At 45.5% G+C, this 17,886-nt stretch overlaps 1 protein-coding gene across 3 annotated transcripts in view; it reads left to right on the top strand.

The window, feature by feature from the left end:
• Window positions 1–17,886, top strand: part of LOC136018156 (high mobility group protein HMGI-C-like) — a 53,303-nt gene that overhangs the window by 15,935 nt on the left and 19,482 nt on the right. The window contains exon 2 of one of the 3 annotated variants that reach the window (XM_065687139.1): window positions 13,362–13,463. The exons of the other annotated variants lie outside the window; for them this stretch is intronic. The gene's annotated coding sequence lies outside the window, so the exon portion shown is untranslated. The remainder of the gene's footprint in view (window positions 1–13,361; window positions 13,464–17,886) is intronic. 3 annotated transcript variants of the gene reach the window in all.

Raw genomic sequence — 17,886 nt, 5'->3', positions numbered from 1 at the left:
AGCTTAAAGTGAACTTTTTCTTCTTGGAGCAGAAGGGAAGAGTTGTTTTCAGTGGTCTCTAACATCTGGAAGCAGGCATTTTATCTTGGTACATCTGAGGTGGTTCTGAACTTCTGCAGCAATGGGATTGAGGTGCTAGAGAGTGATTGAAGAGGGTCCTTTTCTTCCCTCCCTTCTCTGAACATGACATCTCTGGGGGCAAGGAAAGCTTCTGTGTTTAAGAAATTCTTAGCTTGCTTTGATAACTGGGCCTCCATGAGTAGCTGAGCTCAGTGTACTGCTTGGTGTGGGGCACTTGTGTTCACGCTACCTTAGCTCAAGTTGGTTTCCTCCTGCTGCATCCCAGCAGGCTGTGGTGAACTTGGGCTCACCAGTTTTCATCTGTCCTTTGGCCCCTTGCCGCAAGAGCAGGCAGTGCTCAAATCTCACCTACCTTAACTTGGTTGTGCCAGCTCTGTTTTCTTGGTGGGGTACTGAGATAGGTCATCCTGGTGAGACAGAAAAGACAACTAGATCTGCTGGAATTGCTTTGGAGGGGAAGAGAAACCCTGTCTGGTAAGGGGATGCTAAAAATTTGTCTCAGTGTAGCTAGCGATAAAAGGCTGATGGGTCTGAGAGAGCTCTCTGCTAAGAAACGGTACTGAGGAAGCAGCTGTGTTATTGAAGCTGAAGGGAAATGCCGGTGTAAGAGGACTGTGTGACCCAGTCCTCAGCAAATTGAGGCTGCAAATGGGAAGAATGCTTCTGACCATCAGAGTGCAGTTGTGAAGCGCCCTTCCCATAGGCACAGTGGAGAGAAAAAATTATCTAGGATGTTGCTAATCAATTACAGGGCATGAGGACCAATAGTAGCAGAGCCTGGACTCGCAAACATGGAATATCCCTTTCAAGTCGGGTCATACTTTTTCATTTTCCATACTAAGCAGTGAGAAATAAGCTTCACTTCTACATTCAGTTTGGTCACTAAGGAGTGGGGCAAGACCACTTTGAGCATGTCTTTGGGGATGACCAAGAATTTAGCATGGAAGCTTTGAAGACAAAGGGGTGTTTAATGTTAAGCTGTGGTTTAAACCTGTTTTATCACCACTGTCTTGCTGTGTAAGGAAATTGAAATGAGGAACTGTCTATTCCAAGTACAAGTAAGCATATTTGCATGTACTTTTGTTACAGAACTGCAGGGCAATGCTGACAATCTGAAGTTAGTCTGGGCAGAGGAAATGAACCATCAAATCTCAGAGAGGATGAAGGCTATAATGCTGGCTGCTGAGAGCGGTACAGGATCCTTCTTGAATATCAGTGGAAAATGATGAGGAGATATTATCACAGGGTGGATATGCAAAACAAAATAGATACATGTTCACAGAGAAACACTGGCAGGAATACCTTGGTATCGGGAAATCATCTTTAGATCTGCTGGGATTCTCCTAAATGGGATGGCTGATGTTTTAGAAAATTGACATGAGTTATTTCAGGGATGTATCCCCCAAGATTTTATTGCTATGCTGTTAGAAGAATGTCTGCTTTTCTGCAATTAACAAAGTAGGTAATTGTTTAACATTCTGTGACTGATGCCGGTAGCTGTTGTAAATTACTGTATGTGCTCAGACAGATACCATCCATAAGAATGGAGTTGGCCAAAATGGGATAATTAAGAGGAATGGGGTGAGTTAATCTCTACTAAATTAGCAGCCGAGCTGGTTGAGAAAGGAAAAGCCCAAGTGCCAGGTTTGGCTTTAATGTTTTTACTAGCAGTACTTGCTCTCAGTGTCTGTTCCATCTCAAGTCTTCCGACTCTTCTTTTAGCTTACCGCAGGTAATCTTTACATGTTAAAGTGCCTCGTAACAACAGGCACCATGTGAAAGGAACTTGTCAGACTGGTGCTCTCTGGTGCAGTTCTTAATGCTGAAAATGTTGTTTGTGAGTCTGTAGTTAATAGTCTGGATGTTTCCCTGAGTCGAAGGCTCCCCCTGTGTTGCTCACTGCCTCTCTGCAGAACTAAAACCAGATCTTAGCAAAATTTAGTAGGATTCTTCCATCGTTGGGCCTGCCTGTGTACATGATCACCAATAATCAGCTGCACTGTAGCAGCTTGTTTTCTGCTATCTGCCTTGTTGGAGATGATATATGAAGTATGAAGAATAATGCGAGATGTTTTTCTTCAGCTATGTTAAGCCCACTGTGCTGACAGCAGCAAAACAAGAACTTGTTTTGACAGGGACTTGAGCTAACATGACATGAAAGCTAAACGCAGGGAGATGAGAATCTCTATCAGACCCTGGCGATTTTTTCTTTCGTGGGTCATTTTTAAAAGCCTTTCCTGGGCTTCTCCAAGGCTCCCAGGGCTTATTTTCTGAGCTGTCACTTTCTCCACAGTGTGAAAGAGAGTCCTTGGAGGTTTTTTTTCCATTGGTCTTTGTTGCTTCCAGCACAAAGGCTCAAGATTTATTTTGGGACTTAGGGATCATTACAATGTTGGTAGTGTTGCATCTTGATGCAGTTGTGATGTGTCACCGTGAGTTGTGGCTTCCAAGGAGACTGATGCAGTTTGACAGGAGGAGCAGTGTCATGTCTCATGACAAGTTCCTTCTGCACCATGGGGCATATATGAGGAGTTAGGACCCCAACAGAGATGGCTTAACCCTGTAATCACTCTGTGTCTTCTCTCAGGCAAGCAAGGGGAATTCAAATCATCTTCAGGGCATGGATCAGACAGGACTTGCTTTTACTGTAACCATCAAGGGGCAGTTGCTGCCCCAGCAGGTCATTGAACCAGCTCATTCTGCCATAGTCTGAAAGATGGATTGCTTTAGGTCTGGCATTTATTCATGCAGAGATGGATATGAATAAATCCTATGCTCTGGTGTGTAAGCTGTTTGCATACAGAGGTTGGAAAGGTGTCATCTCCACCCCTCAGAAGGTTGTGTGAAGGCTTTGTGTTACTCTGAAGGTTGAAGTATTTGAGCTTGCAGGAACAGGGTGCTGAAGTTTAATGGACCCTAACAATCTGTGACAAACAGCATTAATGCTTTTCCAGTGACCACCTATACTGAGGGATCCTACTGATACATACTGGGGTGTCCTCTGGGCCTGCCCAAGTTCGCTTGCTAAAGGATAGGTGCGTATGTTCAGGTATTTTCCCAGCATGATGCCAGGAGGTAGCCATTGCCTGCACCCAGTAACCAGTGTTGCAGAGCCAGTTGTGAAGCTTGCCCAATTCCATAGTTCAGAGCTAGTGAGTTCACTGGAGCCACGATTCCCTCCTATTTTCTGTTGTGCTCCCCACTCCGGGTTATGGGTTTGCTGTTGCTGTGCAGCTCAGAAACCCCAGTGGTACATGGGAGCTGATCTTAAAAACAAGGAACCGCTCCAGTGTTGTTTGGTTGGTGAAAGTGACTGGAAAAACTGCTCACTCCAAGTGTTCTACCAGAAGTCTTTCTCCCCCAGTTCTTGTTGTTCAGCGTTCCCCTGCCATCAACATGCAGTAACTAGAAATCGGTCTTTCTTGACACCATGGGGTTTGGATGACAGCCCAATTCCCAACAGCCAGATAATGAAGGGTGTTGTATCAGCAACTGGGAACCCTTCTCCAGGGCTGCATGAACCATGGAGAGCCTTGTTCCCTGCTAGGCCATCCTGACCATTGTCCTGGGTTCAGCTGTGGCCAGCCTAAACCACAATAACCATGTTGCAGTGAGGTGAGCTAGGGTATAGTGCTCTTTTATCTACTGCTGTTCGTCTCCAGCTGGGATAGCACAGAGATATGTTTCTACAGAGGCTTTGCGGTCAGCATTGCTGTCTTTACACAAGGGTGGCACTGAGGGCCATGACAGTATTGCTCAAGGCTTTGCATGAGCACATGGATATGCCTGGATGAAAGAAAACATCTTCAGTGAAATAGAGATAATGCTAGCAACCACTTCCGAGTGTCAGAGAGGCAGCTAGTATTGTCATAATTGCTAAAGTCAAGTAACATCTCTTCTCAAGCTGAAAATGTAATGGGAGATGAGTATCAGGCAGCAGAGGTCATGGACCTGAATGAGGTGGCTGATTCCTTGAATGGACCTCTGTGTTTGGTGTGGAACTGGATCTGCTCCATAGTTTTCTAAAGGACTGTTGAACCCATTTGCTGTTGTCCTTCATGGCCTGTAGTTTATATGACCATCAAAAACTTGTTTTTAAGCTATACTTTAGACTGTGGTATGGGAGTGTATGAAATACAGAGCATTGGGTCTCCCTGTCAGATCCTTGTGTGTGGTTCTGTGAAGGACCTCAAACCCAGGCTAGAGATGATAAAGACTCCTGCTTTGTGGTTATAATCAACTCTTATCAGTGGCCAGCATAGTTTTGTGTTTGATAGTTGCTGCAGTATCACACACAGGCTCAGTGCTCCAGCCAGCCAAAAGCCAGGTGATGAGGTAGGATGCTCTCAGCCTTCCTTTCAGAGAGACTTTTGCCCCTGTCAGAATCACTCCAATCTCCCCAGGCGCTTTCAAATAGCACCTGTGTGCATGAGCACAGGTGCCGAGTCACATCCCCAGCCTTGCTGAGAGCTACAAGCAGCACACTGGGATTTGACACTGTAATAATAGATTCTTTTTGTCAGATGAAATTAATCTTGGATTATCTGCTTCACCAATCCAAATACAGGCTCGTACATTAGCATCCACTTTCCTTAGGCTTGAATCTTTCAGGAAATAGATGCAAATTGGAAAACCTACGGAAGTTAACCGAGGTTGTAAATCCCAGCCACATCACACGTGAGCCCGGGAGGTAGAGAACAGCTTTCAAACAACTTCCTACAAATTGAGAGTGAGCGCTGCACTCTCATACATCTTATTAAAGCTGTGGTGAGAAACAGGCTTGCTAATACAGTGCCCCTGTGCTTGAAGCAACCACTCCCATCTAAGGAACAAAAAATGCTGTCATCTACCTCCAGCCAGTGGAATCCAGATTAACTTCTGCCCTCTGAATGAACACACTAAAACTTTGTAATGAGTCACTCCGGGCTGCGCTCAACAGACCTGACTCCAGCCTGCTGTGTCAACAACTGCAGCAATCAGGGAGCACTTTGCTCTGTGTCTCCTGCTCCCTGCCCACATCAGCTGCAATGTTTGGGTTTTCATTTTGGCTGGTAGGTGATTGTGAGGGGGAAGAGCATGGATGGGTATATAGTGAGGAGGGCCAGCATTTCACGTTGCCGTGCAGAAGTGCCTGAGCTAGTGAAGAGCCATTTTGGACTGGAAGTAGGATTGCCAAGGTGAAATATTTAGTGCCAGGACCACTCAGATGTAAGGTGCTCCGTCATAGCGCCCTGGATCAAACCAAGCTCCTCTGTCCTTTGCTGTGCTGTGTGGATGTTAACCCCTTCGTCTTCGCACTGCATCATTGCTGAGTGTTACACGCACCCGAATTGCCTGAGATTTAATTTCAGGAAATGTGCATGTTTTCTTAGTTGGCTTTATTTGTTTTCCCCTTTTTTGCAGTTCAGACTCCAGCTTCCTCCAGCTGGAGCTTCAGAACCTTTGGAATTTTAGTCCAAGCATGGTTTAAAAACATGCTAGGAATGGAAATGCAATTAAGGTACCTTAACCACCTTTACTCTGCCCTGCAGCAATGCAAAGGAAAACAATTTGGTTTTAAAGGTTATTGTAATCTAGAGCTTTAAACTCTAACGTGCCTTAATCATTACTGAATGGTTATTGAAGAAGTTTAAGTTTGTCACAGTCATAAATAATTGAAAAGTAAAATGCACCTTTTACATTTTTCTTAGACAAATGGCACAATATGAGTGGTCATTGTGGCCATTTTGTGAAAGGCTGAGGTAAGTATCAGCAAATGAAACTACCTGAAGTTTCAGCTGGCGCTCTGAAGTAGCGATATTCGCACAAGCACAGATAAGGAGCACGATAGCTTTTTTTGCCTTCGTCTGAAGAAGGAGAAGCAGTGTATCATAAGCTACATTTCAAGACAAACTGTGTGTTTCAGTCTGATCCTGCGATCACCCACTCGTGCTTAGCTTGGTATTTCTGGGGACTGCTCACACATTTAATGTGCAGGCTGACAGATGTTGCTCTAGCACAAGGGCCGGATCTGTCTTCTCAAAGCTTCGCTTTCCTTGCATTCGGAAGCACAGTGATGAAGGGCAAAAGAAGGGTCTTTGTCAGGGGTGCAGCAGGGCTGATCTGCTCGGATCACATGGGGCTGCGCTCTGGGTAAGCGCTACCAGCCTGTCCTCACCCCATCTTCTACCATGTTGCTAAGCTGGCTTGACAAGTTGTATGGGGCCACACAAGAGAAGAATCTGTCCCTTAGGCTGGTTTATCTTAACGAGATGGAGAGCTTGAAGTGCACGTTCTTCCATTTCCTTAGGATCTTTCCAGAGATGGAAGAACCTCCCGTCTGTCTCAAAGGATGAAGGTTTTAATTTTTGGTTAAGTAAAGTGAAATTCTTCGTACTGCATGAAGGCTTTTATCTCTCTGTGCCTGCACTGTTACAGATCTTTCTGCGAGCTGCAAGATGAGGATTTCAAAGCCTGTCACTGTTGGTCTTCACTGTTGTCGTGAGGAAAGTTGAGCCAATCGTGCACTTGGAAATTTTCCACCTTTGCAGGGAGGGAAGGACAGAATCCGATGTGGATCTGTGCTGCTGCAAACCCTTCTGCTGGCTCTGCTTCAGATCCGGTTGTACACCAGCAGCTCAGCTGTGCTGGGCGAGGGGGTTCATTGCACATTGCCCTGCTATCAGGTGCACCAATTTGTTAGTGCCTGAGCTGCCATAAGCTGGCACTTCATTTGGAAAGCAGTCGCTGTCCTCTCCTGACAGCATTCTGCAAGCCATATTTTTTTATGGCTGGTATAATCTGAAAATCAAGTACTTCTGGCAGGTTTTGTAGCTCCATATAGTACACTAATATTCATCTGAGCAACTGCTGTTTGCCTTTAATCTGTCCAGATCCAATTATTTGCAGTATCCACAGGTGAAGCATTAGAGACCATGTGTCCTTTCCCCTTTAAAAAGGGGGAACTCTGTTTTATCTGTCATGGCTGGAGGTAGGAGCTCCATTCCTGGTCATCCAGTGGCATGTGATGGTACAAGCACTTCTCTGTGCTCTATTGCCTTCGTTCTCTCATATGTGCAGTAATACTGCACCACTCCTCCATCTGTAACATGGTTGGAAGTCTGCAGTGTGCTTAACGTGACCAGGAGAGACTTGTACATCTGGCCTCTTTCATTTGTTCAGTTTTATTGGAGAATAAAAGTTTATTCACTATTATCTTTCTTTCGGAAGTAGAAGCAGTGATACTGGAGTCTTCTGTAGCAGGCATGGGCTGGGACAGTTAATGGAAGTCAGGAAAACAGGGAAGAGCATCAGTTGAGGCTGTTGGCTCAGTGTTTCCCAAATGTTTCACCTTGGAACACTAATTGAAGTGATAACAATAAAGTCTAAACTCTCCCTTCATACACTCGCTGTGCAAGTGCGCAGAGGTACTAGTGGTAAGGGTGTTATGTCAGTATAATTGCTTTATATGTTTAAGAGGCTGGCAGAAAACAAGGCTATAAAGGGTTAGGGTGTGCAAGGAATGCAAGAGCAAGATTACTTTTGCCTGAGATCGTAGTTACATGTTCAGCATCTCTCTAATCCTCTTTTCCTCCCTGGACTGTGTTTTATGACCTCCTTAGGGGATTTTGGTCCACCAGTAGAAAAGCCCAAGCTATCCCTGAGCCGTAGCTGCCTGTGGAAGTACACCCAACCGAAACCTTGATTGCCAACACCTCTGAGATCCTAAGTCAGTCTGAGTGAGAGAAGAGTCTCTACCTCTGGTGGGTTAATGCATTGCCTCAGTTTCCCTAATGCTCCTTTGATCGGGCTGCAGTCTGTCATGGATTGCAGTGTGCATGCAGTAGGGAAGACCCCTGGAAGCTCAGCTGTTCAGTGTGTCTCTCTGTGTGTGGATGTGTACAGCATACCAGAGGGGGCATTTTACAGCAGTGGCAATGTTACACAAAGCCTACAAGAGTGATGAGATGCCCAGTGGGGCTGGGTCACTGATGCCAGTTAGAAGATACTGGCACTTCCCTGTGGAAACAGGGCAATGTCTGGAGAGAGGCACAGGAACTGGACTTGCATGGATGTCCCCACTAAGAGTTGTAGCCTGTGTTCAGCTGACAGGATTTTTCCTCTCAGTAATTTCCGAGCTGGTAAAAGTTAATACAGTTTTTTTAGGGGCCGTTTGGTGATATTTAGCAAAAATGTTTGTGGTCTCAGCTGTAAACCAAATAGGCCATTTACCCCAGTACCTACCACAGCTGGCATGATTGTCCCCTCAATCACTGCTGCTCACCTCTCAGCCAGAGAGCTGAGCTGAGGCTGTGGAGACACAATGATCTCCTTGCTCTGAGACACCTCTGCCAGCTCAACTTAGGAGCTCACCAACGGCATGGTAGAAAGTGATGCTTGGGCTGTGTCCCCTTGGTGCCAGCAGAGCTCTCAGCCAAACACCTTCACCTTCCTCAGATTGTTAGGACATCCTTAAAGAGGAAGAGCCTATGGCTTTGCCTGCCTGGCAGCTATGTGAAGGCAATAGAAGAGCCATGCAGCTGCTCGATACACCACCCCTTCTGCTGGCTACCAGTGAGACCTGGGCATGCTCGGCCAGCCTAACACATGAGCACTGGGCTGGCTGAGGGAGGCACCCACCCAGCCGGAGCAGACAAGGCCCATTAAGAGTTAATGCCTGCAATTGGAAATGAGCTGCAAGAGTTGGAGGTTTCAGAAAGATGACAGTGGGTGTGAAACAGTGTAACATTCCCATTAATTCCAAATGTCTCCTCTCTGGCCAGAAAGAAGTGCCCAGATTTTTTAGTCAATATTAATTTTACACTTGGCACCACAGGAGAGTGTGAACTGTGGAGTTCACAAAGGGCCCATCTAATAAACAGACAAGAGAAAATCAGAAAAGCAAAGATTGAGTTCACTTGCCCAGGCGATGAGTCTCTAATAACCATGAGGGCTTCAAGGGCAATGGAAAATTCTGAGCTATAATGAGGAGCTGCAGCAAGTGCCTGTGCTGTGGCTCTCTGATGAGAGAAGGTGGGATGGTATAGCATTGTGCAGGAGGGAGGAGGTCCTGGATCTGGAATGGGAAACAGACAAGGAGGTGGGTATCGTGTCACAGGTGTGCCAGATAAGAAAAGCAAATTGCTGCCCTGCAGATGCATCCCAAGGCTGTTATCCATTTGATGTCCTCGAGAAGAGAGTTTGACATTTTAGATGGCTCCCACGTGCACGCTGTCAGGTTTGCTCTGCCCCTTCCTGTTTTGATCACCTCTCTATCCGGGTACCTCAAGCCAGCCATCCCTGTCTGCTGTTGGCCTGCAGGATACTAGACATCAGGCTTTCAGAGCTGCAGCAGTTAGTCAAGTGAATACTGCAGAAGTAAGGGATCACAGAATCACAGAATCCCAAGGGTTGGAAGGGACCTCAAAAGATCATCTAGTCCAACCCCCCCACAAGAGCAGGGTAACCTACAGTACATCACACAGGAACTTGTGCAGGCGGGCCTTGAATATCTCCAGTGTAGGAGCCAGATGCTATTAGCTTTCTAATAAACCCCGAGGAAACTCTGGGAACAGGAGATAGAATAAGAAAACCAGATTGCTTTGAGAGAGATGTTTGCCAGCTTTCCTCAACTTCCAGGCAGCCTACAAGACAGCCAGCTAAGTCTGCAACACTAGTTTCTTTTATTCAGTCTTGTTGCTAGCATGAGACTTTCCAAACCTGGGACTACTGAATTTCAGCACTGTATTGTAACCAATCTATGGGCACTTCAAGCTTCCATGTGCCTTTGTGCTTCATGCCTCAGACCCTCCCTTCTCCCTGGGATAGCAGAGTCCAAAGCCAGGTAACAGACTGAAGACTCCGTTTCCTGCTTTGCCTGAGATGATGTTTCAAAATAGAGGTGCCTTTCAAACCAGGTTGGTTTTTCTGCAGAATTGTTCTTTGAGTTCCTTTTACTCTTTTCTTCTGACCATTTTTAATATCTGTAGAATCTAAATACTACCTTGATTTGAAATGGCACCACTGCTATCAAAATGCAAAGCCTATCTCTCAAACCCCAAGCCATTGAACTCCTGGACACACCTACCCCCTGGTTAATGAATACGTCTCAAGGAGCATTATTTGCATCTCTGTAACACTGTTAGAGCTTTCGATCTGGCTGTTAAAGAAGCAGGGTGAAAGAGTAAGACGATGCCTGTCTCTGTGTTATCTATATGGGACCAGGTACCAGTGGATAGTGCATCTGATCAGCTGTGCTGTTCCAGACTGGTATCTGGATAGAAAGCCACTGGTAGTTTGGGGTTTTTTTAAGATCAGAACAGGGAAAGAGGCCGAGCTTCCTCAGCACAGGAAGCGGTTGTGGTCCTGGCAGTGAGGTGAAGAAAAATGAAATGCAAGGCATGGAGAGTCCTTGGTGAGAGAGAAAATGAAAGCCCTGGTAAAGAAACACAGAGAAAACAAAGTGTGGGTAGGCTTTAGGTTAGGAATAAGGGATACGAGTGAAGTCCATGTGTCAGAGAAGAGAAATGGGGCAAATAGACTCCGTTCATCAATGGCCACTGTACTCAAAAAGTAACAGTGAAACTAAATGACATTTGCACTGAGGTCTCTTCTCCTGCATAGGGTATGCGAGAGGGGTTTGTGTGGAGGGTGTATGGGGGGCTTTATACCTGCTCTCGCTAGACCTTTCATTCTGAGCTCTACCACCTGGCTGCTAGGTGAGGGCGTCGATAGCACCTTCTTGCTCCCCCACTCTGTCACAGAACATACGCTGGCAAAACACATCTGTGGTTTGGATCCAAAATCCCACATTTGGGCAGCATTGAACGCTAACAGATTGCCAGGACTGGGAGGTTTCGCCTGAGGTCTGAGGAACTCAAGGATGAAACAGCGGCATTGCCAAAGGCGGTGTGGAACATTTCTCTTAAAGATTTCTTGGCACCTGCAGCATGGAGGATGGGTAAATATTGCGTCTATCTTGTAAACCAAAAAGGTTTTGGGAGGCGCCAGGAACTGAAGGCTGGTGTATAGAACATGAACCGGTAGGAGCTGCAATAGAGGAAAATGTATTTGACAATGAGATAAACACAATCAGTTCTGGAAGAGTCAATGGGATTTCTGTAGAGGGAAGAGGTTTGTCTTGCAAATCTCTTGGAGTTCTTTGAAAAGGGCGTAGATAAGAGTGCAACAGCTCCTACTAGACTGCTGTGAGACTTTTGGCAAAGTTATGAAACGCCTTATTGGGAACCTGAGCAGGCACTGCCTAGGAGAGAAGGTCCTGAGATGTGTAAATCATTGACAAAGAGATAGGAAACAAGGCAGGGGAAAATGGGAGAAAAGTTACCCCAGTGGAAGGATGTTGCAGGGGAAAGGAATAAAGAACAAACCAGAACCACTTGCAGTGTTGCAGTGTGTCTGTGTTCCATTTGGGGTTAGTTTGGGCTTTTTTTTTTAATTGAAAAAGCCTGCTGTGCTTTCACTTTACACACAAAACGTGGTTTTGTTTTCTTCATCCTCAAGGAGTATATTAGACATGGGAAAACTCCAAGAATGGTATCTATATAGGACTGAATGAGAAGTTGTCTTCAGCTTGGAGGAGATGTGGCTGAGAAGTATTAGCAAAGATGGTAGAGCATGGATAGGAACTGTTTATTGTTTTCCCCTAGGCAAGAACAAGGATTTTCCAAAGAAAATCTTGGCCTGAACCATCGTGATTGTTCTTATGTTCTATAGGGTGATTTTCCTCATGTAGAATGGAATCACCTGCCCTAAGGAATACTGCTTTCCTACCTGAGTTTCTTTTCTGAAGAGGGAAGGCAGTCTTCCTAGGTAAAATTCTGTGTGCAAAGTGATGGATTCACTATTCTGGCCCAGCCTGCAGACAGAGGATTGGCTGTGGAGGGAGTTTCCTCACCCACATGAGTCACTGTCACTAGAGCTTATGCATATATGCATATATGTATGGTGATCCTTTTGATCTCTCTAGGCATCTGGGTTTCTTCTGCTTGGGTAACTGGCAGCTAGCCCAGCTCATCTGAGCTGGCAGCTGGAAAGGTGGAGACTGGTCAGAAATAGCCAGAAATTGATAGGATCCTTTGTGGAGACCTCTCTTCCCTTTGTGCTTTGAAGGTATTGCATACTTTACTGCCATGTTTTCCATTACTTACAGACTCCCTTTTGTCATCTCTGTCACCATAGACAAGACCTTTCATAAGAGATGGGTGAGTGGGAAAGTGAGAAGGTTGGAAGGGGCATGATCAGGGTGTGCTTCAGAGCACCTGCATATTCATCCTTAGCCTGCCTTACTGGAGGCTAAATACATCTGAGTTGCTCTCTGCAAATCCCAAACAATCAATCTGTGGCTTAAAGGACTGCATTGGGGTGGACAGGTATTTTATCACCAGCAGGCCAGCTCCCACCTGCAATAACACATGGCCCCATCCAAAGGTCTGTTAGGAGGGCTGAGCAAGACTTCGCATCATGTTCTCTTTTATGTGCCTCATTACTGAATCAGCTCTGATACCTTGCCTCTGTGTGTGATGTTTAGGTCATAAAGATTAAGGCTTGTGTTTGTCCCTGGACATTTAGCGCTTGGGAAAAATCGGCGCCTATCAGGAAAGCCTGGATGAATGGCTCTTTTCTGACTCATCCTGCTTTTCCATTACTTCCCCTTGCTAAGTCCCCTTCCTCTGCTTCCGTCCTACCAACACACCATTATTCTCACGCAGAGAGGCGTTTTGGTGGATGTGTATTTGCTTGGGAGCCCTTGGGGCTTTTCCTTTGGGAAGCCATGAAGAATAAATGATTTACCAGTGTTCAGAGTGGTGCTACCAGAGTTGTGGAAGACACAAGTGGCACAAATGGTGAAACCGGAGTGCTGAAGTGTAAGTCAAGTGTGCAGAGATTCCATAATTCTCTAAGAGAATGGGAGGAACCAAACCAAAGGACCTTAAGAATAGGTTTACCAGCAATTTTTGAGTCAGTTTTTTCTAGCGTTTGGTTTCTAACGACTTGCAATCAGCGAAACCTTGTGCTGTCAAAGCGGGTGTTGAACCATCTCTGCCGGTTCCAAATCGCATGTGTTTCAGTCGCTGGTAGTTTCTGAAAACCCTGGCTGCTCCGTGGCATTTATGCTCATGGGTAACTTGGTAACTGGGGGATAAAAACCTGCAGATTTACCTCTGGGAAATGTGTGGGGAGAGTGCCACTGTGTGGTGACACAGAAAGCGTCATCCTTGGCACGGAGGCTTTAAAAGAGCAGCTCTTTGAAGTTAATGGAGGTGTTCCTGATTTCTCCCCAGGAGTTGGGTTCTGCAAGTTAAGGAGCAACACTTCAAGCAGTTGTATTTTGCTTATCTATTCGGTTTCCTTCCCTTCTCTCTCCCGAGAGCCTTTTGACAAAGGTAAGGCAAAATGTATTCTTTTTCCAGTTGTGTGTTAACTCATGTCTTTCCTCAAGGAACAGTAAAATAAAGGGATAAGGACAGAACACATACAGATAATACACCTTATCCTGCAGTTTTCTCCAAACAATCTGTTGCAAATTGTCTCAGGCATGGGCAACACAAGTTCAGGGACTTGGGGCTGTGCTTTCTCGTACCTGAGCTGGGGTGATACTGTGATCATTCCTCTATTGCAGCGTGCATTCTGCACCCCACAGTGCTCATACTGAGACTGAAGTCTTCTCCTTCTCAGTCCGCTGTCCTGGCATCCTCATAACCCGGTCATTTGGCTTTACTGAGTAGGTCTAACACCTTGGTCCTTGATTTTTCAATGCTTTTTAGCTCCCTAAATATTAAGTCTGTGGCTAATTTGCTTTGGTTCTGCTCTGGGGAAGGGAGCACTTCCTTCTGAAGATCTGCTGTTTGTTATAAGATCGAACAGAAAAGAAAACAGTGAGCAGGAACCACCTTGCCGGGGGCATAGCCTGTAGGCTGAACCTGTGCTGTAAGCCTGGCACTGGCTCTTCAGCTAATCCATCAGCATGCTTATTGGGTCTTTGCAGACGCCTTTCCAAAACAGTCTGACTTCAGGAGTTCTTCAGCTGGATCATAAGAAACTTGGTTATTTAGAAGTACATGTGAGCTTCCCCCTTTCACTCCTCCAAAGCCTAAAAGGATTCAAACAATGGTGTCTTGAAGCTGCACATGAGATACGCATTGGAAAATCAGGGGAGGAAGCATGATGTGCACTGCTGTTGCATCTTTAGCACGAATCTACTTGACATAGCATCTGGGACACTCCTGATTCTCTTGCTAGGACACACCAGCCTTTTTATCTACCTGATAACTTTCTAGAGGAATATTGGGATGACAATCACTGTAAGGGCCTTCCTGAGATGTGCCTTATTCAGAAGTTTAAAAGAGATTTTTGTCTGTCTTGCACTGCCTCTCTCTTACAGAAATTCGGACCTTCCAGCTGGGATACTAGTGACATCCTCTTGCCAGCAAAGAAGCTTTGGGAAGCTGTAAATACCGCTTCCTGAGGACCTGCCACATTTCCTTTGAACACTCCACCTTTATGTGGTGTTGCTGTGCTAATCCTTTGGATGGCAGCCTAATGGATAATCATGGGCCTGAGCTGTCTCCCACAGAAACATACATCTTCCTCCATATGTACACCTAACCCCCAGTGTTTGGGATGCTGCTTGCTATACCTGCCAGTCTGTGCTCCCCAGCCATAGGCTTCCTGCTCTGCATCTTAGGGGGTGGTCCTCTGATACGGGCTGCTTGCTGTGGGTCTCTCTGCTAATGCTCTTGGCTGCCTCTGGTCACAGATGAGAATTATCCAGCTTTTACTTTCCCACTGGGATCTAGTCCTTGTTCATACGCAGCTGTCTCCTGGTGGAAGGTTCATTTTGTGTTACAAAGGTCCTTTGAGACCACCTCCAGGCCATCATTCGCAATGTCTCCACATGTCTTTATCAAGCAAGGTGTGAGCTCTTTCTGGTTCTAACTGCACCTTTCTTGCCTGCAGCAAAGCTGTTCCCTCTTCTCTTCTTATTCTCGGTTGTCCCACCTTCCTCATCTGCACGCTGTCAGGAACAGTAGCTGACTCCTACTATAAAGGTAAAAAAGGGTCAGCCTCCTTACCAGATGCTAGTATTTATGGTGTTGCTTCACCAGGATTCATCCTTCCCATTTCAAGAGCCAAATTCTTACACCTCTGGTAATTAATTGACAGCATTTGGGGCCTGAAATAGTGAAGTATCCTTTCGCTTCCCCAGTGTGAATCACAAGCTTTGTAGCTGTAGGACCAGCTGGATTCCAAAGACTCTGAAGTGACCCCCAGCCAGTTCAGGAGATTTTGCAGCCATGGAGAACAAGTAGAAATTAATTCTAGTCCCTGTGAGTTGCCTATTCTGGCCTTTTGATAGATACAGTTCTGCAGGAACATACTTAAGAGCGGCCTAGTTAGAAACTTACTGTCATAGCGAAGAGCTGGCAGGCAGCCCGAGAAGTTGCTGAACACCCTTCATTTCTAGGGGGAGCCTTATTACCATCCGTGCCAATCCTAGTACATGTGCGAGATCCATTTTTAGCTTCTCCATGGGAAGAGGCTCCACAAACTTGTATCCTATTCCACTACCTTGCTGTCCTGACCAGTAAGTCATTAGGCTTTCCTTAATGTTCAACCTGACTTTCCCTTCTGCATCCAAATTGGCTTTTTATCCCATCCATACATTCTTCTTTCCTTGATACTGCATTGTTCTGTGCATTTGAAAACCATTATTATGTCCTTCCTGTTCTCCTGTCTCTAGCTTTAACAACCCTCTTCCTCAGTCTTTCCTCACAGGCCATGTTTTCTGAGCCTTTGATTTTTGGAGGTCTTCCAGCAAGTCCACAACTTTCTCAAAGTGAGATTTTTGTAGTGCTGCAGCATCCAGAGAGTTCAAATTGCTGCTGAGCATAATATGAGAATTAAAAAAGACAGTGTTATGGGGCACACTTCCATTACAATGGTAAAATAGAGCATGGCAAATCTGTTTCTTATCTTATGGAAATCACATCGCAGCCTAATCTCCAATTGCAGTATTCATTAATACAGCCTGAATAATAAGCATGTATAGAACAATTGTAATGAAAGCTACTTTCATAGCACTTAGGAGATAGAGGTTTGTGCACATGAGAGGTTCTGACAAGATCAGGATAGCAGTGAATGAAGCTCTTAGTATACGTCTGTCTAACAGAAAGGGATTATACACAAATGAATCTACAGTTGGTGTTAGCCTACGTGTATTGTGCTATACTACAGTGACTGGTCTAGTTTCTGGAGGAGTGATGATAAAGAATAGGAATGCAGCAGAGACTTGCACTGCATTGTGGTAAAAACACTGCATGTTTTCTATAGGAAACTGGTTCTTGCAGGCACAAGGCAGCCCTTGTGTAGAGCAAGTCTTTTGCTGCAAACACACAAAACCCTCTCAGGACATCAATATCGTAGCGAGTCAGTCAGGAGCAGAAACCTTGCCAATTTGACGCTCCTGCCCTCTGGGTTTAGCTGCTGCTGCTTTCCTGCTGATCAGTCCAGTTCATGCTTGTTCATCATGGGACCTCCAAAAGAGAAATTCCATCAAAAGGTACACTTATAAAGAGGCTTCAGCCCTCGGCCAGAAGCTGCTCTTCCACAGCAGCTTCTCTGAGGTGTTCTGGGGACAGAAGCAGGATAGGCAATGTTGGGGTAGTCCTGTTCTGCATCTGACAACTAGGATCCAGCCTCTGTTTAGCGCAGAACTCTGCTGGTTTGGTTTGCACTGAAAACAGGCAGCTCAAACCTTTGTCTTTCAGAGCTTGCCTCTTGGCATTGAGGCTGCCCAGGGAAGAAATCCTGGGGTTTGAATGCAGGGGTAGGGGGAACAGGGAACAGTCTGTCCAAGGAAAGCTTTGATAGTATCCTCACGTACATAGCTGGATGGAGTCAGCACATGCTTAAACTGTTTTGCTGACAATATCCTACCTTGATATTGATGTCTGAAGATACTGATCTTAATTTCCCTTCCTCACAAAACACAGGGCTGCTATCACACCATAGAGTGGCAATAGACCCATTGGTTAATTCATGTTTGTAAAGCAGTTAAACAGGGTGGTAAGGACCGCTGTTGTAAAGTCCAGGGGGGAACAGGTAACTTTACCTTCTGAAAAAGTCGCACACAGCAGTAAAGAACTAGCCAAAAGGGTAAAAAGAGACAGCAATGTTTACTGGATGGAAGGGACAGCTTGTGCCATGAATGGGAATGCTGTAGAAGAAAACATCTTGTGTTCTTAAAGGCTTTCTGTGATCCTTGGCTGTTGAACTACAGGAGTGGAAAAGAGGAATTAATTTTACCTCCGGTTTAATGGAGGTCAAGGCAGCTACTGAAGTAGGGCAATGCTCCTTTGGTACCCTCTTGAAAGGTATTAATATTTGAAGATGAGAGCGTGTTTTGTTGGTGGTGGTTTTGTTTAAAGCTTTACAGTGCGAGGCTTAAGGAGCTCAGCCTATTTAATTTTTTAGAAGAATAGTGTGAGTGGACTTGATAACAGGGTAAAGTATCGCTGAGCAGGGGAGGTAGGGAATAGGTAGGCTGGGTGCTTATCAGAGAGAAGTACGATAAGAACCTGCAATCTGAAAGCACACGAATCAAATTGTAAATTGGGCACCCTTTTTAAAAGGGATTAACCACCACAACACGTGTCCAAGGGTAGTGGTACATTCTCCATCCCATGATGTCTTTAAATCAAGAACACGTGATTTTCTGGGACTTGTGCGTCCATCAAGTATAAGAGTTCTGGGCTCATTCCAAGGATAATGATGAAATGACATTTATATACAGAATGATTGAATCGT

Source organism: Lathamus discolor, chromosome 7 (assembly GCF_037157495.1).
Source record: "Lathamus discolor isolate bLatDis1 chromosome 7, bLatDis1.hap1, whole genome shotgun sequence".
NCBI lineage: Eukaryota > Metazoa > Chordata > Aves > Psittaciformes > Psittacidae > Lathamus > Lathamus discolor.
This window is presented reverse-complemented; position numbering and strand designations above follow the sequence as displayed.